Source organism: Physeter macrocephalus, chromosome 6, assembly GCF_002837175.3.
Source record: "Physeter macrocephalus isolate SW-GA chromosome 6, ASM283717v5, whole genome shotgun sequence".
NCBI lineage: Eukaryota > Metazoa > Chordata > Mammalia > Artiodactyla > Physeteridae > Physeter > Physeter macrocephalus.
The window spans coordinates 54,119,596-54,145,310 of NC_041219.1; the positions used below are offsets into that span (position 1 = coordinate 54,119,596).

The following is a 25,715-nucleotide window of genomic DNA, read 5'->3' on the forward strand; positions in this document are numbered from 1 at the left end:
TTAATTTTAAGAGGTCCAACCCCTTTCCTTGCCAGTTAATGTGATACAATCTTCCAGCAAGGCTCTCTAAAGACTTGCCAACTGCCATGGACCTTAAGTCTTCAAATTCTAAGGGCCAGTGGTATAATGTCCCTTTGTATTAACTGGGACACAGCAAGTAGGGTGCAGTAAGTAGTCTGAGTCTAGTGGCATCGCTTTCTAGTTCTATAATTAGATTATTCAGTGGTGGAGGACAGGCTGCAAAATACGTCCCATGATTTTGTTGGCTTCCTCTAAGTTGAAAGTAGCCAATTTCAAAGTGACTTGAAAGTTGTATAATGAAATTATTCCAGTGTGGTCTGTCATTCCACACTGAAATACGTGTTTGAAGTTAGTGCATGGTTAATGAGATTTCTGGTATCAAGTTCATGCTCTTCCTTGATTGGAAACCTGAGTGGCACAGAATGTTCTACGTGGAAGTATCAGTATGTTATGCCCCTCATGACCTCTTCTTTCAGACTTCAATGTGAAGCAAAATATGTGATGCAAATCTGAACTACTAATAATGAAACCAGATTATTTTTTTAGGATGGAATAGTTTTATTTCAACAATGGGACCAGCAGGGATATTAAAGGCAGCAGATTTTCTTTTGAATACTAGCCATTTTTTCTCTTTACAAATCATTATTAAAAACAAGTACTAGGGGCTTCCCTGGTGGCGCCGTGGTTGAGGGTCCGCCTGCCGATGCAGGGGACGCAGGTTCGTGCCCCGGTCCGGGAGGATCCCACGTGTCGCGGAGCGGCTGGGCCCGTGAGCCGTGGCCGCTGAGCCTGTGCATCTGGAGCCTGTGCTCCGCAACGGGAGAGGCCGCAGCGGTGGGAGGCCCGCAAAAAAAAAAAAAACAAAAAAACAAGTACTAGATGCGTTACCCTGACTGGCTTATAAATCTTTAGAGAACCTTGCTGGCAGATTTCAATCACATTAACTGGCAAGGAAAGGGGTTGGACCTCTTAAACTTATTAACACTTTAAAAAGCTTTACCTTCTGTTCTGGGTGGGAGGTTGGAATAAAAGTCACCACCTAACTCTTTAAAAAAAAAAAAAAAAAGCTTTACCGTGGGAATTCCCTGGTGGTCCAGTGGTTAGGACTTGGTGCTTTCACTGCCAGGACCCAGGTTCAAGCCCTGGTCAGGGAACTAAGATCCCACGAGCCACTCGGTGCAGCCAAAAACAAAAAGGAACACAAAAAGCCTTACAGTGATGGGGGAGAGGGGTCACACAGCCCAATCTACCTGTTTCCCTCCACTCTCACTTTCTGGTTCAAGCCACCAGCATCTCTCACCTGTCCTAATACAACAGCCAGTAAAGTCTCCTGGGCTCCACTTCTGTTACCCACCCACCCACCCCACCCCACCCCTTATCCTCAGAATCCAGTCCTCACACAGCAGTCACAGCAGATCTTTCTCAAAACACACTTCCTTACTCTTTGAGCCCTCCAATGGCTTTCCTTTACACCTAAGGGACCTCTTACCCTGGCTTACAAAACCTTAAATGATTAGCCCCTAACTCTGGCCTCATTCTGTACCACTCTCCCCCTTGCCCACTACATTCCAGACACAGTGACTTCCCATCTACCCCCCAAACACCCCAAAGGCTCAAATGGCTCTATGTCACCTGGTTCCCAAGGCCTGGAATGCTCATCGCCCAGATCTCCCCATGGCTGGGCTCCTTCTTCACACGCGGATCTCAACTTAAGGGTCACTTACTCAAAGAATCCTTCTCTGACCACATAATCTCAGTCACTCCTTATCACATCACCTTTTAATCTCTTCCAGAGCACTTGTCTCTGGTATTTTTATTTCTTTGTTTACTTACTACTGGTCTTTTCTCACTAGACTGAAAACTCCTGAAAGAAGAGACATTATATTGGGTTGGCCAAAAAGTGCCTTTGGTTTTTAAGTAAAAATAAAAAACCCATTTTTCATTTTCACCAAGAACTTTATTGAACAACATATTCACTTTTGTGTTCTACTACCTTCTGCCATTTTTCAGGCAACTTCATAATTCCATCTTCCCAAAACTTTTTATCTTTTTGAGCAAGGAACTGATCCAGGTGCCTTTTACAGTCTTCCAGGGAAATGAATTTTTTTCCATTAAGAGAATTTTGTAAAGACCAAAATAAATGGAAATCTGAAGGTGCAATGTCTGGTGAATAAGGCGGACGAATGAGAACTTCCCAGCCAAGCTGTAACAGTTTTTGTCTGGTCATCAAAGAAACACGCGGTCTTGCGTTATCCTGATGGAAGATTACACATTTTCTGTTGACTAATGCCAGATGCTTTTCATTGAGTGCTGCTTTCAGTTGGTCTAACTGGGAGCAGTACCTGTTGGAATTAATCGTTTGGTTTTCCGGAAGGAGCTCATGGTAGAGGACTCCCTTCCAATTCCACCAAAACATCACCTTCTTTGGATGAAGACCAGCCTTTGGTGTGGCTGGTGGTGGTTCTTTTCGCTTGCCCCACCATCTCTTCTGTTCCACATTATTGGACAGTATCCACTTTGCATCTCCCATCACAATTTATTTTAAAAATGGAACACTTTCATTACATTTTAGTAGAGATCGCATGTGGAAATACAGTCAAGAAGGCTTTTTGCACTTAACTTACGTGGAAACCAATCATCCAAGCGATCAACATAACCAAGCTGGTACAAATGATTCTCAGCGCTTGACTTGGATATTTTGAGTATGTCGGCTGTCTCCCATGCGGTATAATGTTGATTGTTCTCAATTAATGTCTCGAAATGATCACTTTTAACTTCAACTGGTCTACCCAACCGTGGAGCATCGTCCAGTGAGAACTCTCCAGCACAAAACTTCGCAGACCACTTTGGACACATTCAATCAGTCAGAGCACCTTCTCCATACACTGCACAAATCTTTTTTTGCATTTCAGTGGTGTTTTTACCTTTCTTGAAATAAGAAAGCGTAATATGCCAAAAATGTTGCTTTTTTCTTCCACCTTCAATATTAAAATGGCTACACAAAAATTCACCAATTTGGGTAAGTTTTTTCTTTTTTTAAATGCACACTGATATGTCAGCTGTCACAATACAATCTAACAAAATTGTTGCGAATGAAGGTGAAGACAACTTAGTGCTATTAGAGCCACCTTACGGAAAAAAAGAATGAACCTTTTGGCCAACCCAATGTATCTTCTTTACACCTATATCCCCAGTACCTAAAATACCTTCTGGCACACAGTAGCTGTATTCACTAAATATCTGCTGAATAAATAAGTGGGGAATTACTACCCACACTTCAAGAATAAGTTCATAGGCAGAAACTAATTTCCCTGACGTCCCCAGGCTCCTGGCACTAACTCCTTTATTCTTCTCATTTACTAATGTTTCTATTATAGTACTTGTCAGAATTTATTGCATTTCTTTGTTTACATGCCTGTCTTCCCCTCCTGCAATGCAAAACTTCTCAAGCTCAGGGAGCCTTTTTTGGAATCCATTTTTGTATCCACAAAACCAAGCTTGGTCTGGGATGCAAAGGAGCTTAAAAACCTTTGCTGTATGATGAAGAGGAGGAGAGGGAATGGCAGGAACAGCTAACATGCAGTGAGTGCTAACTACACGCAAAGAACATTTCCCGTGGATTTTACCTCTTTAAATCCTTGCAACAATCCTGGAGGATAGGTACGGTTATTTCCTCCCTTTTGGAAATGACAAAACACCCAGAGAGGTTATAAATAACATGCCTGAGATAACTACAGTAATAAGTGGCAATCTAATCTATCTAATCAATCTAACACCCAAGCTAATGCTCTTATCCCCAACCTTCTATGTTAGCATGAACCATAAGCTGTTCTCAAATAAATGCACGATAGCACTTAAGTGACAAAACCAGGAGTTAACACTGACAGTACACTGTACTTTACAGCGATGTTGAAAATATTAAGAAACAATCAAGAAATGGGGAGGAGGGCTTCCCTGGTGGTGCAGTGGTTGAGAACGTGCCTGCCAATGCAGGGGTCATGGGTTCGAGCCCTGGTGCGGGAAGATCCCACATGCTGCGGAGCAACTAAGCCTGTGTGCCACAACTACTGAGCCTGCGCTCTAGAGCCCACAAGCCACAACTACTGAGCCCGTGTGCCACAACTACTGAAGCCCGCGCTTCAGTTGCTCTGCAACAAGAGAAGCCACCGCATTTTTTAAAGATTATTTTGAAGCTATAAAGACAGGCAACGCTCTGTATCATTTACACTACTTTCTTTCCTAGCATGAAGTAGAGCAACTTTTAAGTACAATCACAAGGAACCTCTTCTAACTTACTGCCCAACCCCACTGCCCAACTTTCTTGAGAAGAAATCAGGCAAATCTTATGCTGTGAAGTAGAGTTGGGGGAAAAGCCAGTGAAAGCCTACCTCTCTCAGTCTTGAGACCTACTTCAGAAGCAAAGTATTACTGCCTATCACTATAAAAGTTTAGAGGCTAATTTAGAGGTTACCAAGTGCCAGATAAAGTGAGCTTTTATACATACTCTCATTTAACTTTAAAAGCCTGCCTGTTACAGATAGTATGATCTCTGTTTACAAACGAGAGGACTGAGGGTAAGACTATTCAAGGTTATACAAGTTACAAAATAGAGAAGCAAGAACTACCCAGATTAGGCCCTCTCCATTATACAACACTGCCTCCCACAAAGGTAAGTGGTTCCATTTTTCCTGGTCATGGTCATGATGTTATTTCTTTGAAGGGAGGTGAATTGCTGCTTAACACTTACCGGAGCCAACTTTGAACCAGGCTAAGTAGTTGGACTTTCACCCGTCATCTCACTTAATCCTCCAGCAGTCCTTATGAAACGGGGTCCCATTTTACAGATGAAGAAACTGACATTAAATGAGATCAAATAAGTCATCAATGACACAAACTTAAGTGGAGACTATGAATTCAAATCTGTATCTAACTCCAAAGACCATACCTTACCACCATCTTACAGGGCTTCATTAAAGGCACAAATAGCCCATTAAAGCCACTGGTCATGGTCACGGATAAAAAACACCTCTATAAAAAGGATTCGAGGACCTGGTGGCACAGTGGTTAAGAATCCGCTTGCCAATACAGGGGACCCGGGTTCGAGCCGTGGTCCGGGAAGACCCCACATGCCGTGGAGCAACTAAGTCCGTGCGCCACAACTACTGGGCCTGCACTCTAGAGCCCGCGAGCCACAGCTACTGAGCCCTCGCACCACAATTACTGAAGCCCGCGCACCTAGAGCCCATGCTCCACACCAGAAGCCACCGCAAGGAGAAGCCTGCACACCGCAATGAAGAGTAGCCCCTGCTCGCCGCAACTAGAGGAAGCCCGCACGCAACAACGAAGACCCAACGCAGCCCAAAATTAATTAATTAAAGAAAAAAAGGATTTGATACAACTCTTATAGCCATGTTACAATGGTCGTTTCCATTTCCCAAGATCTATAAGTAACCCTGAGTTTCTAAAACAAAGAACAGCACACAAAAATGCAAACGTACATGATAAGAACAGCAGTCCTGAATGTTATAGTCAGAGAAATCCTGACAAGCCCATGATATATAAATTGTCATATCTACACTAAACCAAAATACGTAAATTATGCAAAGACTTCCTTTCATAAATCATCTGCACTATAATACCATATAACCACACTCTTGTTCCAACTATTTCAGAAATAAAATCTGTCCAGGTAAAATATCTGATCTGTACAGTCAATGTTTCAGGCAAAATCAAAAACCCTACTTTGGTAAAGACCTGTCTCCATGAGTAAATAACAATCATTCGGGGCCCTAGCTCATCCTGCATAACACCCTCCACAACGTAAGTTTCTTTTTGGTTTTTTGTTTCTACAATGCTGCAGATGGAGAAACTGAGAAGTGATTAGTTATCTTTCTCAATATCACAATCAGAAATCTACAAATAAAACTTGCGTCTACAACCTTTCCCAGTATCACTAAATTCCACTAAACCACAAGGTCTTCTTTCAACCACAAATGTAAAAGAAAAGGAATGGAAAAAAAAAAAAAACCTAGAATATATAACTATCTGCAGACCTCAAAGCAACTCTTCTCAGACTAAAAACCCTTTTTAAGTGGAAACAAAAATAGTTTTCATTCTTAAATTAAGTGATTTGTAGCAATTTCTATCAGACATTTCAGAAAGATTCCAATTTACATGTATAATTCTAAAATCAAAACTGAAAGTCTCGGACTTCCCTGGTGGCGCAGTGGTTAAGAATCTGCCTGGCGATGCAGGGGACACGAGTTCGAGCCCTGGTCCGGGAAGACCCCACATGCTGCGGAGCAACTAAGCCCGTGCGCCACAACTACCGAAGCCCATGCACCTAGAGCCTGTGCACCACAACAAGAGAAGCCACTGCAATGAGAAGCCCACGCGCAGCAACGAAGATCCAATGCAGCCAAAAATAAATAGACAAATAAAATCTTTAAAAAAAAATTTTTTTTAAAGACCCAATGTAGCCAAATAAACAAATTTATTTTAAAAAAAAGTTTACCCTCAAACTCTCTGAAACCTAGCTTCTATTTAAAAAGTGATTGAGGGCTTCCTTGGTGGCACAGTGGTTAAGAATCCACCTGCCTTCAAAAAAAAAAAAAGAAAAAAGAATCCACCTGCCAAAGCAGGGGACACGGGTTCGAGCCCTGGTCCGGGAAGATCCCACATGCCACAGAGCAACTAAGCCCGTGTGTCACAACTACTGAGCCTGCACTCTAGAGCCTGTGAGCCACAACTACTGAAGCCCACGCACCTAGACCCTGTGCTCCACCACAAGAGAAGCCACGGCAATGAGAAGCCCACGCACCGCAAGGAAGAACAGCCCCCACTCACCACAACTAGAGAGAGCCACGCTCAGCAACAGAGAACCTAAGCAGCCAAAAGTAAACAAATACAATAAATTTATTTTAAAAATAAATAAGTAAAATAAAATACAAAGTGGTTGAGAGAAATGACATTTGGATGAGATCTACAAAATGTGCTCTATTTATCTACTCCTCTAGGTTCTGTTTCTGGATCAAGTAATCCACCAATCAATTACTCTGGCCCAGAAGTCACAAACTTGAACATTTGAAGCAACCTGATGAAAGACAAAAAGGCTGTTATTGTGTTGAACCAGAAACTGCTCAAAACATTTACAATTCAAATTTTAAAACACAGTGTTAAACAGTGCTGTGGTAACTGGCTATGCATATAAAAAAAATTAGATCCCTGACTCACATCATATATAAAAAAAAATTTTTTTTCAGGCAAGATCAAGATCTAAATATAAAATACCAAATTTCTAAAACTTTTAGAAAGAAATGCAGAGACCTAAATGACCTTGGAGTATGGAATAGATTTCTTAAATAAGGCACCAAGGACACAAGCCAATAAGAAAAATGATAGATTTGACAATCCTTTCTATTCAACAAACCATATAAAAAGTTAACAGATAAGCCACACAGACTAGAAAATACCTACAATTCATTTCACAGACATAACCAGGATATGCAATAAACTCCTAAAAGCAATTTTAAAAGGACAACCCAACTGTGGGGGGAGAGACAGACAGGGACAGACGCTAAGAAATAGAAATCTGAATAGTCACTCAACATTTCAACATGCTCAATCTCATAATTAATCAAGAAAATTTTTAAGATAATATCATTTCACACTCATCTGATTTGTAAACATGTAATAAATCTGACAATGTCATGGATCTATAAGGATTTAGATACAGCAATTCTCATATTCTCATGCTAAAAAAACACAAAGTGACTCAATTCTGAAAAGCAATTTGGCAATATCTGATAGAACTTTAAACTCCCATAATCTCCATAACCTCAAACCCAGTAATTCCACTTCTGGGTAATTTACACCAGAGAACTTCATTTCAAACTTAGTTTTTTCTTCCACCTTCAATATTAAAATGGCTACACAAAAATTCACCAATTTGGGTAAGTTTTTTCTTTTTTTAAATGCACACTGATATGTCAGCTGTCACAATACAATCTAACAAAATTGTTGCGAATGAAGGTGAAGACAACTTAGTGCTATTAGAGCCACCTTACGGAAAAAAAGAATGAACCTTTTGGCCAACCCAATGTATCTTCTTTACACCTATATCCCCAGTACCTAAAATACCTTCTGGCACACAGTAGCTGTATTCACTAAATATCTGCTGAATAAATAAGTGGGGAATTACTACCCACACTTCAAGAATAAGTTCATAGGCAGAAACTAATTTCCCTGACGTCCCCAGGCTCCTGGCACTAACTCCTTTATTCTTCTCATTTACTAATGTTTCTATTATAGTACTTGTCAGAATTTATTGCATTTCTTTGTTTACATGCCTGTCTTCCCCTCCTGCAATGCAAAACTTCTCAAGCTCAGGGAGCCTTTTTTGGAATCCATTTTTGTATCCACAAAACCAAGCTTGGTCTGGGATGCAAAGGAGCTTAAAAACCTTTGCTGTATGATGAAGAGGAGGAGAGGGAATGGCAGGAACAGCTAACATGCAGTGAGTGCTAACTACACGCAAAGAACATTTCCCGTGGATTTTACCTCTTTAAATCCTTGCAACAATCCTGGAGGATAGGTACGGTTATTTCCTCCCTTTTGGAAATGACAAAACACCCAGAGAGGTTATAAATAACATGCCTGAGATAACTACAGTAATAAGTGGCAATCTAATCTATCTAATCAATCTAACACCCAAGCTAATGCTCTTATCCCCAACCTTCTATGTTAGCATGAACCATAAGCTGTTCTCAAATAAATGCACGATAGCACTTAAGTGACAAAACCAGGAGTTAACACTGACAGTACACTGTACTTTACAGCGATGTTGAAAATATTAAGAAACAATCAAGAAATGGGGAGGAGGGCTTCCCTGGTGGTGCAGTGGTTGAGAACGTGCCTGCCAATGCAGGGGTCATGGGTTCGAGCCCTGGTGCGGGAAGATCCCACATGCTGCGGAGCAACTAAGCCTGTGTGCCACAACTACTGAGCCTGCGCTCTAGAGCCCACAAGCCACAACTACTGAGCCCGTGTGCCACAACTACTAAAGCCCGCGCTTCAGTTGCTCTGCAACAAGAGAAGCCACCGCATTTTTTAAAGATTATTTTGAAGCTATAAAGACAGGCAACGCTCTGTATCATTTACACTACTTTCTTTCCTAGCATGAAGTAGAGCAACTTTTAAGTACAATCACAAGGAACCTCTTCTAACTTACTGCCCAACCCCACTGCCCAACTTTCTTGAGAAGAAATCAGGCAAATCTTATGCTGTGAAGTAGAGTTGGGGGAAAAGCCAGTGAAAGCCTACCTCTCTCAGTCTTGAGACCTACTTCAGAAGCAAAGTATTACTGCCTATCACTATAAAAGTTTAGAGGCTAATTTAGAGGTTACCAAGTGCCAGATAAAGTGAGCTTTTATACATACTCTCATTTAACTTTAAAAGCCTGCCTGTTACAGATAGTATGATCTCTGTTTACAAACGAGAGGACTGAGGGTAAGACTATTCAAGGTTATACAAGTTACAAAATAGAGAAGCAAGAACTACCCAGATTAGGCCCTCTCCATTATACAACACTGCCTCCCACAAAGGTAAGTGGTTCCATTTTTCCTGGTCATGGTCATGATGTTATTTCTTTGAAGGGAGGTGAATTGCTGCTTAACACTTACCGGAGCCAACTTTGAACCAGGCTAAGTAGTTGGACTTTCACCCGTCATCTCACTTAATCCTCCAGCAGTCCTTATGAAACGGGGTCCCATTTTACAGATGAAGAAACTGACATTCAATGAGATCAAATAAGTCATCAATGACACAAACTTAAGTGGAGACTATGAATTCAAATCTGTATCTAACTCCAAAGACCATACCTTACCACCATCTTACAGGGCTTCATTAAAGGCACAAATAGCCCATTAAAGCCACTGGTCATGGTCACGGATAAAAAACACCTCTATAAAAAGGATTCGAGGACCTGGTGGCACAGTGGTTAAGAATCCGCTTGCCAATACAGGGGACCCGGGTTCGAGCCGTGGTCCGGGAAGACCCCACATGCCGTGGAGCAACTAAGTCCGTGCGCCACAACTACTGGGCCTGCACTCTAGAGCCCGCGAGCCACAGCTACTGAGCCCTCGCACCACAATTACTGAAGCCCGCGCACCTAGAGCCCATGCTCCACACCAGAAGCCACCGCAAGGAGAAGCCTGCACACCGCAATGAAGAGTAGCCCCTGCTCGCCGCAACTAGAGGAAGCCCGCACGCAACAACGAAGACCCAACGCAGCCCAAAATTAATTAATTAAAGAAAAAAAGGATTTGATACAACTCTTATAGCCATGTTACAATGGTCGTTTCCATTTCCCAAGATCTATAAGTAACCCTGAGTTTCTAAAACAAAGAACAGCACACAAAAATGCAAACGTACATGATAAGAACAGCAGTCCTGAATGTTATAGTCAGAGAAATCCTGACAAGCCCATGATATATAAATTGTCATATCTACACTAAACCAAAATACGTAAATTATGCAAAGACTTCCTTTCATAAATCATCTGCACTATAATACCATATAACCACACTCTTGTTCCAACTATTTCAGAAATAAAATCTGTCCAGGTAAAATATCTGATCTGTACAGTCAATGTTTCAGGCAAAATCAAAAACCCTACTTTGGTAAAGACCTGTCTCCATGAGTAAATAACAATCATTCGGGGCCCTAGCTCATCCTGCATAACACCCTCCACGACGTAAGTTTCTTTTTGGTTTTTTGTTTCTACAATGCTGCAGATGGAGAAACTGAGAAGTGATTAGTTATCTTTCTCAATATCACAATCAGAAATCTACAAATAAAACTTGCGTCTACAACCTTTCCCAGTATCACTAAATTCCACTAAACCACAAGGTCTTCTTTCAACCACAAATGTAAAAGAAAAGGAATGGAAAAAAAAAAAAAACCTAGAATATATAACTATCTGCAGACCTCAAAGCAACTCTTCTCAGACTAAAAACCCTTTTTAAGTGGAAACAAAAATAGTTTTCATTCTTAAATTAAGTGATTTGTAGCAATTTCTATCAGACATTTCAGAAAGATTCCAATTTACATGTATAATTCTAAAATCAAAACTGAAAGTCTCGGACTTCCCTGGTGGCGCAGTGGTTAAGAATCTGCCTGGCGATGCAGGGGACACGAGTTCGAGCCCTGGTCCGGGAAGACCCCACATGCTGCGGAGCAACTAAGCCCGTGCGCCACAACTACCGAAGCCCATGCACCTAGAGCCTGTGCACCACAACAAGAGAAGCCACTGCAATGAGAAGCCCACGCGCAGCAACGAAGATCCAATGCAGCCAAAAATAAATAGACAAATAAAATCTTTAAAAAAAAATTTTTTTTAAAGACCCAATGTAGCCAAATAAACAAATTTATTTTAAAAAAAAGTTTACCCTCAAACTCTCTGAAACCTAGCTTCTATTTAAAAAGTGATTGAGGGCTTCCTTGGTGGCACAGTGGTTAAGAATCCACCTGCCTTCAAAAAAAAAAAAAGAAAAAAGAATCCACCTGCCAAAGCAGGGGACACGGGTTCGAGCCCTGGTCCGGGAAGATCCCACATGCCACAGAGCAACTAAGCCCGTGTGTCACAACTACTGAGCCTGCACTCTAGAGCCTGTGAGCCACAACTACTGAAGCCCACGCACCTAGACCCTGTGCTCCACCACAAGAGAAGCCACGGCAATGAGAAGCCCACGCACCGCAAGGAAGAACAGCCCCCACTCACCACAACTAGAGAGAGCCACGCTCAGCAACAGAGAACCTAAGCAGCCAAAAGTAAACAAATACAATAAATTTATTTTAAAAATAAATAAGTAAAATAAAATACAAAGTGGTTGAGAGAAATGACATTTGGATGAGATCTACAAAATGTGCTCTATTTATCTACTCCTCTAGGTTCTGTTTCTGGATCAAGTAATCCACCAATCAATTACTCTGGCCCAGAAGTCACAAACTTGAACATTTGAAGCAACCTGATGAAAGACAAAAAGGCTGTTATTGTGTTGAACCAGAAACTGCTCAAAACATTTACAATTCAAATTTTAAAACACAGTGTTAAACAGTGCTGTGGTAACTGGCTATGCATATAAAAAAAATTAGATCCCTGACTCACATCATATATAAAAAAAAATTTTTTTTCAGGCAAGATCAAGATCTAAATATAAAATACCAAATTTCTAAAACTTTTAGAAAGAAATGCAGAGACCTAAATGACCTTGGAGTATGGAATAGATTTCTTAAATAAGGCACCAAGGACACAAGCCAATAAGAAAAATGATAGATTTGACAATCCTTTCTATTCAACAAACCATATAAAAAGTTAACAGATAAGCCACACAGACTAGAAAATACCTACAATTCATTTCACAGACATAACCAGGATATGCAATAAACTCCTAAAAGCAATTTTAAAAGGACAACCCAACTGTGGGGGGAGAGACAGACAGGGACAGACGCTAAGAAATAGAAATCTGAATAGTCACTCAACATTTCAACATGCTCAATCTCATAATTAATCAAGAAAATTTTTAAGATAATATCATTTCACACTCATCTGATTTGTAAACATGTAATAAATCTGACAATGTCATGGATCTATAAGGATTTAGATACAGCAATTCTCATATTCTCATGCTAAAAAAACACAAAGTGACTCAATTCTGAAAAGCAATTTGGCAATATCTGATAGAACTTTAAACTCCCATAATCTCCATAACCTCAAACCCAGTAATTCCACTTCTGGGTAATTTACACCAGAGAACTTCATTTCAAACTTAGTAACCATACACACACACACACACACACACACACACACACACACACACACACACACACACACACACACACACACTTCACAAAACATTTAATCCTTACTGCAAAACAACCTGATATTTCTCTAAACTATTTTAATTCCTAAAGTGATTTCATAACCGATCAATGGTTCCCAACATGCAGTTTGAAAAACTTGCCAAAGATCTTAAATACGTGCACAAGGATTTCTAACCGGGAATGTTCAATGTAGCATTGTTTTTAAAACAGGAAAAATGGAAACAACCTAAATACCTATCAACACGAAAATAAATTTAAACTGGTTGCATTCGTATAATAATACAACTATACAGCAGATAAAAGTAATGACTATAACTAGGATGAACTATATGAAACTACCATTTTTGTAGGTCCAAAATGGTAAAAATATCAGCAATTTCATGAGTATAAAAAAACTTGTTTCATGAAAAACAAGTTACAGAGTAGGTAGAATATTGCTTATATAAAGTCTGAAAATACCCAAAACAACATAATACTGATTTGTTTATGAATATACTCCTATGTAGTAATTATATAAAAACAGGTATTAGAAACACCAAATTCAAGACATCATTACTTCTGGGAAGAAAGTGAAACGTAACCCAAGAAGGTGCTTCAACTGTATGTGAAAGGCTTTTCTTTAAAAAAAAAAAAAAAAAAAAAAAAAACAAACAAACAGGGAAGTGTGGGAAAACGTTGAGATTTGATATAACTGTATGGTAGATGTGTGAAGGTTAATTATCTTGGTCTCTGTATTCTCCCGTATGTTTGAAATACGTTAAGAAAATAAAAAATCTGTATTAGCCAACTAAAACACACATCTGCAGTCTAAATTCAAACCAACTGCTCCATATAAAATTTCTTTCATTGGCTTGAAACGTTAATGCATCATCCTCACTTTTAACAAGGGCCTCTAGCCAAAAAAATAATAAATAAATAAAATAAAGCTTTATGTAACACCCAATTTAAATAGTTCCTTAAAATCCATCAAGGGAAGATTTATCCCTGGAAAATTGGTCTTGTTCCTCCTTCCAGTTCAGTGCTATATATTTTACCATATTTCCATTTTCCTCTCGGCTGCCAAGAAAATTCAAATCCAAATTTTATTCTTAGTCATTGAATTATGCTGCCACTTGGGAAAAGAATATATGCCTTCTCCTTTTCCTCCTTTTTCTTTTATATATATATATACAATTATTAGATTTCTTGCTCTTTTAAGTTACAGAAATTCTGCAATGAAATAAAATGTAAATAAATTCCAAGAAAATAAAAACAAACTTTCTGTTCCACCACGCTAAGGAGTTTTCACCATCATTGCTTCTTCCTGGACCAAAGGAATGGGTATGCAAATACAACTATGCATACACGTTCACGACACTAAAATTTCAGGACATACAGAATTAAAGTCAATATGCTACCAGTGAAAAATTATTAGCTAATATACTGACAAAAAAATGTATACAAAAGAAAACGTGAAGTTGGTCAAAATTTAATAAGCTAATTATTTCTTTCTCTTCAAGACCATTTTGCTTTGTATGCTTTGTTTTCCTGTGCTTGGATATTGTTGAAAATTCATAAGTCCAATAAGAATATGTAACATTACAAGTCATATATAAAGAAAGTTCTGCGTTTTTTCTGTGTGTATGTGGTCTTCTATTTAAAAACTTGAAGTGTCCTTTCCCACAGGTATTTTCCCCATGCCTAAAGATATTCTGGCAGTTTCCTGAATTTGGCTTCCCTTCTCCTTCTGTCTGGAGCCTCACAATGTCTATTGAAGCCAAGCATACCATTTAGGCAGCACACATCCCCTCTAACACATGGTATACCCCAATACACCCAATTCAAAACCATGGGTTACATGAAACAAATCCCCTAATTAATCCACTCCTTAAGTTCCAAAACTGAATACCAAATGTTCTTATTAAATAGGTTTGGTTAATTATTTGCTTACAAACAGGGCCTAGGATGTCAATCACTCTTATTTATCTCATTTTAGAAATAAAGGATAATACAGAGGGACTTCTCTGGCAGTCCATGGTTAACACTTTGCCTTCCAATGCAGGGGATGCGGGTTCGATCTCTGGTCAGCGAGCTAAGATTCCCACATGCCTCGCATCCAAAAAAACCAAAACATAAAACAGAAGCAATACTGTAACAAATTCAATAAGGACTTTAAAAATGGTCCGCATCAAAAAAATCTTTTTTTAAAAAAAGGGATAACACAGAGAATATACTCCAAGATGACAATTTCGTGCTGCAATTTTTCAAGTTTACATTTCACAAAGACTTTGAAAAGGTTATTTTTAACAAAATTAAAGCACTTCACTCAGCAGTAAGCCCAAAACAACACAATCCAATTTAGGTTTTGAAAAGAATATAACATTTACTCACCACCAGGATTACAACAGATATGAATAAGGTTATATGCTCCTCATCTTCAAGAAATATACAGTCTACCAGGCAATCCCCCAGATTCTTTGAACAGGGATGCTGGCAAAATCACGCTGCATTCCAGGACTAGACAGCGAATCTGAATAGGTGAGCAGCTCTACCTAAGGGGGTAAGTATTAGAAAGAACAACTACAGAATGTAGATTTTGCCTAAATTCTAAATCAACTTCAAAAGAATGCTATCAAAACAAAACACATCTCCCAGTGAGACAGAATACATCATTGCAAGATATGTTTAACTGCCAATCAGATACAGACTGAAAAAAAAGTTGGAAATGGCATGGAGAAGCTAGATCTCGGCCACATTTCTGGTTAAGAGTTTACATTGTTGTGACTTTTCTGGATGGCAGTCTGGCAATATACATCAAAAAGAAAAACATGCATTTCCTTCAACCCAGTAACTACACTCTTAGAGAGCTACTCTAAAGAGCCATCAGCATGCAACAATTGTACATACAATGCATATGCATAATATACAATAAATTTAAACAATCTAAACATCCAGCAGTAGGAACACTATTAAATTATGGTGCACACATTCAACAAAATACTAAGAACTGATTTAAAGAACAGAGTAGACACAAATGTATTGACCTGGAAAGCCATCTGAAGTTGGTTTTTTGTGTGTGTGTGTGTGTGGTATGCGGGCCTCCCTCCGCTGCGGCCTCTCCCACTGCGGAGCACAGGCCCCGGACGCGCAGGCCCGGCGGCCATGGCTCACGAGCCCACCCGCTCCGCGGCATGTGGGATCCTCCCAGACCGGGGCGCGAACCCAGTTCCCCTGCATCGGCAGGCGGACGCGCAACCACCGCGCCACCAGGGAAGCCCCTGAAGTTGGTTTTTAAAGCACACTACTATGAGCCAAGATGGCGCCATGTGCCAAGCTCCCAAGTGCTACTTCCGGTCACATCTGGAAGCAAGATTCCAAGCCACAGCCTGAGAAGGGCTGGCTGGTGTCAGCGGTATAGCTCTTCTGAGAACTGCTCAAGGAGAGCCAGTCTGCAGCCAACCTGTCCAGCAGAAATAAACACTAGCTGCCCAGCAACCTGCAAGCAGTTACAGGATTGATGAAGTAGACCCTGTGGCCTACACTGAGGAGTTTCCACAGCAGAATATTCACTACAAACCCAACGTGGGAGATTTTCAAGTTGCAACCAAATAAACCCAGCAAAGAACTGGCAAAGCTGGTGACGTTTATGGCACAGATTGGTCACTGCCACCCAGAACATCTAGATAACTTTCCTCAAGAACGGAAAGATCTGCCCTCCTACAGCTACACTGCCTTGAATGTAGGTCTTCCAATAATATTTTGCAATACTCTGATCTTACTGAAAACCTCATCTAGGTTGCCAGAGATCTTCTTTGAACCTCGACGCTGCCATGTAAGTTTCTATGACTCTGTACACTCATTTTGTGACTGATGAGAATAAAAGTGCAAAAACAAGAATAAGGTGAATACAGTATTGCAGAATTACACGTGCACATGTTAAGGGACAGCAACGCAACTGCACCCAAGATATCTTTGGAAGTGATGACTAAACTACAGAAGAAGCATCTGAAATGACGCCAAGACCGTCAATGTCATCACAACCCTATGCTCCTATCTCTTTTTTTTTTGGTAATCTTTTGGCTGGGCCGTGCAGCACGTGGGATCTTATTCCCCAACCAGGGATCGAACCCTCTCACTCTGCATTGGAACCACGAAGTCTTAACCACTGGGACGCCAGGGAAGTCCCACAACTGTGTGGTTCTCTAAGGTCACCAAGGGATTAGTCGCTGCCTTGACATTCTAACAAGGGCAAGATGAACAAGAGGAAGAGGACAATGACTCGGAATGCTAACGCAGCATGCCTTGGGGGAGAGGCTCTAAACACAAGAAAAGAAGGCTACCAAAGTACTTCAGAAACAAAAGAAGAAAAAAGTTAGAAGTGTTTAACTTCTCAGCTATCCATTTGATTCATGAGCCCCAAGGATCTGCACAAAAACTACTAAAGCAGCTAAAGCGTTATAACGAGACATCTGAAGTGAAGTTGGTGCTCCTGAACCTTATCTCCAGATTTGCAGGAATTCACATGCTTTTTCTGTCTCTTTGTGCAAAGGTTTCTGCAGCAGCACCAAAGAGAAGTAACAAGATCCTTCGGTGTGCTGTACACACTTCTCAGCACCCGGGAGCCCCAGAGCGCATTCCGGTGTTACTCGTGACCGTGCCACCCATTTTGTTACGACAGGAACTCTGGGGAAGTCATGACAGTAGGAAACAAAGCTCTGAAAGAGATAACAGCTCAATGACTAAAAAACTTCCTCAAAACCTGGCCCAGTATAAAACACAAAGAACGAATGTGATGATGTCTCCTAGGACTCTCGATTCAGTTCTTCCAAAAACTGAATCCTCAGATATTGCAAAAGGAATTCCAGGGTAAGACTACAGAGGCCTCAATAAAATCAAGGGTACAAGAATATGGAGAATTAGATGCTCAAGATGACATTCCGGGAACCGCCGTTCTGGAAGTTGAGGAAGAGAGTGCTGAGAACGATCAAGATGGGTGGGGAACTACCAGTCTCAGTGAGGAGGAAGCTGATGTTAAGTGGGGTGACGCGCACCACTCTGCCAATGAAAAGCCGCAAGAAATCTCTGAGAAGCTGAACGGCTGCGGAGAGGAGCCAGAATGTCCCATCAGAAAATAAGTTTTTCTTCAGAGAAAAGCAGCTGGTGCTACAAGATTAATTTTTGAAAAAGCGAAAACGAAGTAACTTCCAGGCAAGTTTTCCACTCCAAGGAAAAGGCTAAATCTGTGTCATTAATCTGAATGTTAGTGAATCAAGACTGTTTATTTGCATTAAAAAGTCCAGAAACACTATATTTTGAAAATCACCCAAAAAAAGCACACTGCTGAACAATGGTTGGTTTGATCCCATTTTAAAAACTCTGCAACAGGAAAAAGGAGCCCTAATATGTAGATTTTAATTAACAATGTAGCCATATTGGTTTATCAATTGTAACAAATACAGCATGTTCATGCAAGGTGTTATCAACAAGGGAAAATGGAGGGTGGATAATATGAGAACTTTCTTTACTATCCACACAAACTTCTGGAAATCTAAAACTGCTCTAATAAAGTCTATTAATTTTTTTTTTTTTTTTTTTTTTTTTTTTTTTTTTTTTTTTTTTTGCGGTACGCGGGCCTCACTGTTGTGGCCTCTCCCGTGGCGGAGCACAGGCTCCGGACGTGCAGGCTCAGCGGCCATGGCTCACGGGCCCAGCCGCTCCGCCGCACGTGGGATCTTCCCGGACCGGGGCACGAACCCGTGTCCCCTGCATTGGCAGGCGGACCCCCAACCACTGCGTCACCAGGGAAGCCCCTCTGCCCCTCTTCACAGAGAGTGAAGAGCACAGGAAGAATTTTCACATTATATATCTCTGGACTGTCTAAAAACTATATACACTAAGCAATACTCTAAGAGGCTCTGCAGCACATGGAGAGCCTGGGTCCTGAAACCAGACTGCATGGATTCAAATCCCAGCTCCACCATTAACTAGCTGACAAACTTGGGCAGTTAACCTCTCTGTGCCTCAGTTTCCTCCTCTGGAACTAGGGATAATAGTTTGTGTACCCACACAAAGCTGCTGCAGGTATTAAGTGACTTACTACATGTTAAGTATTGGAAAACTACCTAGTCCACAGTAAGTGCTCAATAAGTAGTGTCCTCCACCGCCACCAAGCATCCACGGTGCCTCAGTTTTTTTTTTTAATCTTGACTGGTAAGACAAATCAGGAAAACTTGGCTCATCAAGCCCTTTCTAGCCCTCTCTAGATCTACAATCCAGAGAATGCAATGTATTCAACAGCCAAATAAAAATAACCTGAGTTTTGAACAGATTACAAATCAACACTTAGCAATATAAGACCATTTATATGAAAACAATCACTAACAGATTCTATAAGGATAATCACAAAAACAAACCCCTCTAAGTGTTCTGATTCTGGATAATATTTACTTTCTCCTTTATACTTTACTGAGTCATTTTAATTTTCCACATTGAATATGCATCATTTTTAATAAAATAAAGTAGGAGTCGGCAAACTTTTTCTATTGAAGGCCACACAGTAAATATTTTACCCTTTACAGGCCATAAGGGTCTCTGTCCCAACTATTCTACTCTACTGTTGCACCACAAAAGCAACAGACAATACCTAAAGGAAGGCATACGGCTATGTCCCATTGAAAATTTAATTTACAAAAACAGGAAGCTGGCAGGACACTGCCCATAAGCTGTCAAGTTTGCCGACCCCTGAAATAAAGAAGGAAACAAAATTGTTTTCATTCTGGAAAACAAAATATAATTTACAACAAAGAACAAAGAACAAAGAAAGTGCATGAGCTAAACTGACACTATTGATGGGAAAAAAACCCTATTCATTTATTAATATATGGGAATGTACGGACAGAAAAAGGGCTCTGGAAATCCTCCTCTCACCCTTAGTGCCCCAGTAAGAGAAAACTTGCTAAGGAGTCTAAAGTCTAGATAGGAACATACACTAGTGGGTATGCACTCACAAACAGAAACTAAAAGAAGTATGTCTTTCATATTTAAATCAACTTGAAGTTTCTTCAAATTTCATAATAATTCACCAAGTAGCGGCCACCACAGGCGTGGAAGTCCCAACTACTGATGAAAGGACTTTAGTCTTGGATAATCACAATCAGCACCGACAAATTTGTGAAAGGAGATGATGAAAACATCTATGGACATCTAACAGCATTAGAAGTGAACTTTCTATGAAATAAACATTAGAAATGAAACAATCAGGAATGAAAAATCTATGAAATTCTAACGGAATTAGAGTCAGAGGGTGGTTAAAGATGAGGCATGCAAGTGGCCTTTGATAGGACACTTCAAACTTCAAAACTGACAGTTTCTGATCTCCGCCCCAAAAATAAAGCTTTGGGTTGAAGGAAACTGTTCTTAACATTTCACTTGGAACATGGTTTGAAATATTACGACAGACTTCTTGGAGTTTTCAATGGTTTCTTTGGAGGAGGCTGGGGAGGGAAGAAGGACTGTTTTGGGAAGAGCTATGAAGGCTGCGAAGTCCAGAGTCTAAATCTAAAGACGTTAGAGAACCACTCTGCTAAAAAGACGCCAACACCCTGCAACGCAGCCAGCGTGCCCGGTACAAACCGCAGCGGGACCTCTCAAGCTTTCTGCTGGGCGACCTCGCCAAGTAGTCAAACCCCAGAGGAGACGGTAAACAAGACTCAGAGCCGGCGGTGCCCAATGCGAGCTCTCGCACAGACGCCGACCCACCGAAGCCGGTGAGCAGCGGCCTCAAGGGGCGACACCGACACACGGCAGCCCGACGCCCGGAACACCAGGCCCAGAACGCGGTCCACCCGGCCGCCTGAGCGCGGGCAAGGACCGGTGAGGGGTCTCCCCGCCGCAGGGGCCGGACGGGGGCCCAAGCGGTGCCCACCAAGGACTGCGGCCAGCGGAGACGCGGAGGGGCGCTGGGGCCGGGGGGACTCGGAGCGGGAGGAGGGGAGCCGGGGCCGAAGGAAGCCGGGGCCGAGGGACCCGGGGCTGGGGGGACCGCTACCAAAGGGAGTGGGGCCGAAAGGAGCCGGGGCTGAGACGACCCGGGATGGAAGGAAGCCGGGAACCCGGAGGTGAAGGGACTCGGGACTGAGGGGACCCAGGGCTGGGGGGACCGGAAGGGAGCCGGGACTGAGAGGCCCGGGGCGGAGGAAACCCGGCCCTGAGGGGCGCCGGCCCGGGGGTCGGGCGGACCGAGCAAGGGATGGAGGAGCGCGCTCCCCGCCCGCCGCGCCGCCGGGACACCAGCCCTCAGCCCTCGCCCCCGCCGGCCCGGCCCGTGCTCCCACTCGAGAAACTCACCAGAGCTCGCCGCCGCCTCGCCACGCGTCTCGGGCTCCTCGGAACCGCGGCCGCCGGGACCCCAAACCAGCGGAGGGGCCGCCCGCTGCCGCCGCCGCGACCCAGCGTCCGGGAGGGTCCTAACACCGCCGCCGCCGTGACGCGAATCACAAGAGGCGGCTCTGGCCAATGAGAGCGCTCCTCGTGCGCAGCCGCGCTGGCCCAAGCCGGAAGCGCCCCGCCAGGCCGCTCCCGGGCCTGGAGCTGCTTGGGAGCCGCGAGGGGGTCCGCAACACGATCCGGCGGCGCTGAGCGCCCGGGGACACGGAAGTCCTTTCGCTTCCCTGCCGCCGGGAGCGTGTGCAGCGGAAGAGGCGGGGCCGCCCGGCTCGGGAAGCTTCCCGGTCTCTATGGATACAGCTCACACGCCCTGGACGGAACCGAAACTGAGGGATTGCTAGGCGTAGTCTGTGGAGGCTTCGGACCTAAATCCGAAGTATCTTGCCCAAAACAACAGCGTTTGCCTTTTATTACCTCCCGAAGACACTACCATTTGTGCCCCACGACTTCCAGAAAACGAATGTGAGCCCGCTCCTCTTAAAATATATGTAATTCAGAGCGATTTTTAAAATGTTTTAGGGGCTTCCCTGGTGGCGCAGTGGTTGAGAGTCCGCCTGCCGATGCGGGGGACGCGGGTTCGTGCCCCGGTCCGGGAGGATCCCACATGCCGCGGAGCGGCTGGGCCCGTGAGCCGTGGCCGCTGAGCCTGCGCGTCCGGAGCCTGTGCTCCGCAACGGGAGAGGCCGCAGCAGTGAGAGGCCCGCGTACCGCAAAAAAAAAAAAAATAATAAATTTAAAAAATAAAATGTTTTAGCGTAATAGCAGGTCAGAAACTAATTCAGCAATAAATACCGTGTCCATTTACCCAGAGCGAGTCGTTTTCTACTTGTGAGTTTCAATTGAGCCCTAACTTCTTAGACCCCAAGATCTGTTTCGCTACATACTTATTCTACAAGAAAAGGAAGTGTAGGCGTTGGCCGGTGTAGAAAATGTTTTCTTCACATTCAGTTCTAAGAGGGATTTATCACGCTCCAAAGAGGTTCTATTGCCTTAACTGTCAAAAATCTTGTTATACTGATTAAAGGAAACCCATAAGCTTTCAAGGACATCCATGCCCCAGGCCTGTCCCTCCCTGGAACCACACCAACCGAAAACGAAGGAGGCTGGAAAAAGCATCACAGATCTATCAAAAGACCGAAGATCCGATACACAATACAAGGAAAAATGTTTAAAATAGAGAACTCTCCAGCCTGGAAATGTAAAATCTAAGAAGTGATTAAAGTTACAAAAATCAGAAAAGAGCATGAATAAGATGGTCTTAATACTAGTATTTTAGAACTAAGTCCACCCAGTTAAGCTTGAAAGAGAAATCAAAGCAGACAAACTTACACTTCCACAGCACCTCAGAAACACCACCAGTGTATTTGCAGAGCGAATCTGACCCGTGTACCGACTCACACAGGGCACAGATGAGAACAGGGGCCTCAGGCTTAAAAAGAGGTCTACTAAAGAGGACAGAGCTACATAAAAGACCATGAAATGAGAGAGTGTTCAAAGACCTCAAACCTTTTCTGCATCCTTCTCTCAATGATTTTGCTTAGACAAAACAAAGTGCTTTCCTCTGGAACAGTCCTTCGTGGGCTAAAACCTGTGAGAAAGATCTTTATGATTTTCCCACCAAGATTTTTCTTCTCATTCTCTGTCATCTTGATCCCAGTCTCAGATCACTACTGCCAATTCCTGATGCTCCAGTGATGAAACAAACCCCGTCATTTCCTCAGAATGCTCACACATTCTCAGCCAATGAAGACGCTGACACCAGCCCTGACCTGAAGGACCATCCCCTGGGTCCCACATCCACAGATGGCTTCATCCATATCTCTTACCTAAAGGTCACCATTAAATGTCCCAAAGCAGATATTTCAGGTCTCTCTCCCCAACTGTGCTTCAGTTCATAATCTTTATATATTGTCTTCTAACTAGCAGTCCAAAAACCAAGGGGAATTCAGTAAAATTCTGTATCCTCCAGCACCTGAGAAACAACTGTGTCAGCTGTGGATTTTTAGAATGTCTGTTCCCTCCATCCTAAAGGTGTCACACTTCTCCACAGGAGGGTGGAGTACTTCCTCTTCTGCAGCACCCAGGAAAGAGTCCCTTCCACTCCTATCCCCCATACTAGTCACCAGTGACCCAACAGTGCCCTGAGGCACAGCTAGTCTGATGTGGTCATCTCTGCAATGATCGGATGTTGTTGACAGAGAGGCGCATCACTGGGTAAGTGACATTCGTAATCCGGTTTCGGCCACCCCAGAATGAGGCGTCAGTGGCACCCCAGAATGAGGCGACAGTATGCTGCAGAAATGGTGATGATGGACTTGCTCTGGGGACAGACTCAGCCTGCATTGTGATCTGCAAGTCAACAGTCAATGAGAACTGAAGAGGTAACCAGAGCGACCAGCAAATGAAGGTGCAGCTTTCAAATGCTAAAGGACAAAGAAAACGCTCCAGACCCCATTGTGAATTTAAGCTTGGAGTCCCAACTGGTTTGTTTTGTTTTGTTTTCCTTCTCCAATAAAGAAAATAGAAATTATATTATTTTTCTAATCAGAACAATTGCTATTTTTAAGGAGAAAAAAGAGACAAATTATTCTGCTAGTGACAATCAAAATTAGCAGTCTTCTTTGAAAGAACTGTGTCTACCGCTTTCCAAAAACAAACAAAAAGAATTACGAAAGGAGATTAACAGCTTCATCATTACGAAATACCTAAAACCAACCTAGACTCTTCTCTTCTCCCACAGTATCTATAAGCTGCTGAAATATAAACATTAGAACTGAGGGGAAAAAATCTGGACAAAGTGAAAGATGGACCATAAAAAAAAGAGCAAGAAATGTCAAACCAGTCCTTGTGTTTGTCTCATACATATGTTGTAGGAGAGGAAAAATTTCTTTCTACCCTCTTAGGTTCTGCGGCTGGCCTAAGAAGTAAACTGAGATAAGACATTACTAACAAGAGAAAAGTTTATAAATTTAATGTTTTTACATGCCCACAGGAGTCTTCAGAAGGAAAATGAAGACCTGAGGAGGACATTAGAGCCAAAAGCTTACATACCTTTTTACATAAAGAACAAAAAATTGTGGGGATGTGGCAAGACAAAGTAGCTTGCACTAGGGACAGTAAATTGGGGGACAGCGCCTAGGCAATATATGGGGAGGGGGGAACTCATGGAATATCAGGCTACTTTAGTAGGGTTCTTGGCACAGGTCCATTTTGGTTTAGGTCAACTCCCAGTCTAAGAATGTTCTACAGACCCATCATGTTGCACACCTGAAACTTATACAATGTTAAATGTCAATTATATCTCAATAAAACTGGTAGAAAAAAATAAAGAATGCTCTCTTCCTGGTACAGGGAGGTACCTTTTTCATGGGAAATGTTATGACCTGGTTTCAGGTAGAAAGGGGGAGGTAGGACAGAGAACCCTTCCTGCATCTGCTATTTCCCAAGTGCCCTCAGCTCAAAATAATCAGTATGCCAAAGTGGTGTATTTTGGGGTTGTGTGTTCTGTACCCCTTCAATGTAAAAGAAACTGTGAAATGCAGCCAACTAATTGGATTTTTTTCTTTAACACAAGCTTTTTATTATTTTATTTTATTTTTATTTTTGGCTGCGTTGGGTCTTCGTAGCCGCACGCGGGCTTTCTCTAGTTGCCGCGAGTGGGGCTACTCTTCGTTGTGGTGCGCGGGCTTCTCATTGCGGTGGCTTCTCTTGTTGCGGAGCGTGGGCTCTAGGCGCGCAGGCTGTGGAAGTTGTGGCGCACAGACTCAGTAGTCGTGGCTTGCGGGCTCTAGAGCACAGGCTCAGTAGTTGTGGTGCATGGGCTTAGTTGCTCCGCGGCGTGTGGGATCTTCCCGGACCAGGGCTCGAACCTGTGTCCCCTGCATTGGCAGGCAGAGGCAGATTCTTAACCACTGTGCCACCAGGGAAGTCCAAACTAATTGGATTTTGAAGCATTGGGATTCCATGGTGTTAGCTGCTTTGAAACTAATCTAGTAATCTCTATGGCAAATTTAGAGGGAAATACATAAATATCTGTATTCTGGCTGGTCATTAAACTGATATCAAATAGCTATAGTGATAAAAATCACATCCATCTTGGATTTGAAAGTTTCCAAGCAGTCCATTTTAAACACTCGGAGAAACGTCACAACCCACTAAATTCCCATTTGTGCTACGTAGTAGTCACGTTTCAAACCAAGGATAAAGAGCAGTATGAACATTCTCGTAGTTATGTAAATTACATTAGCAGCTCCTGAAACACAGGTTAGGTAACAGCTCTGGGGAAAGAGCATCATTACCAGCTGTGCTACTGCCTCACTGTTTAACTATGGCCTGTGCCTTAGTTCTCGCTAAGCTTCAGTATCTTCAACGATGAAATGAAGGCATTT

General features: G+C 42.5%; 1 protein-coding gene, 1 non-coding gene and 2 pseudogenes across 5 annotated transcripts in view; 3 read left to right on the top strand and 1 right to left on the bottom strand.

The window, feature by feature from the left end:
• ADIPOR2 (adiponectin receptor 2) overlaps nucleotides 1-21,366 on the bottom strand; it is a 57,793-nt gene extending 36,427 nt beyond the window's left edge. The window contains exons 1-2 of one of the 4 annotated variants that reach the window (XM_028490850.2): nucleotides 21,229-21,362; nucleotides 15,274-15,434 (exon numbers count right to left, since the gene is read on the bottom strand). The gene's annotated coding sequence lies outside the window, so the exon portion shown is untranslated. Of the gene's footprint in view, nucleotides 1-3,647; nucleotides 3,699-4,768; nucleotides 4,891-15,273; nucleotides 15,435-21,228 lie in introns of those variants that run through there. The other 3 variants (XM_024129233.3, XM_055085406.1, XM_007101149.4) reach the window with 3 other exon arrangements.
• LOC102988941 (protein SDA1 homolog) lies at nucleotides 378-17,187 on the top strand (annotated as a pseudogene).
• Nucleotides 1,104-1,175, top strand: TRNAE-UUC (transfer RNA glutamic acid (anticodon UUC)). Its single transcript has one exon. It is a non-coding gene; the product is annotated as a tRNA-Glu (tRNA).
• LOC129391334 (protein SDA1 homolog) lies at nucleotides 17,084-18,482 on the top strand (annotated as a pseudogene).
• Nucleotides 21,367-25,715: the final 4,349 nt, after the last annotated feature.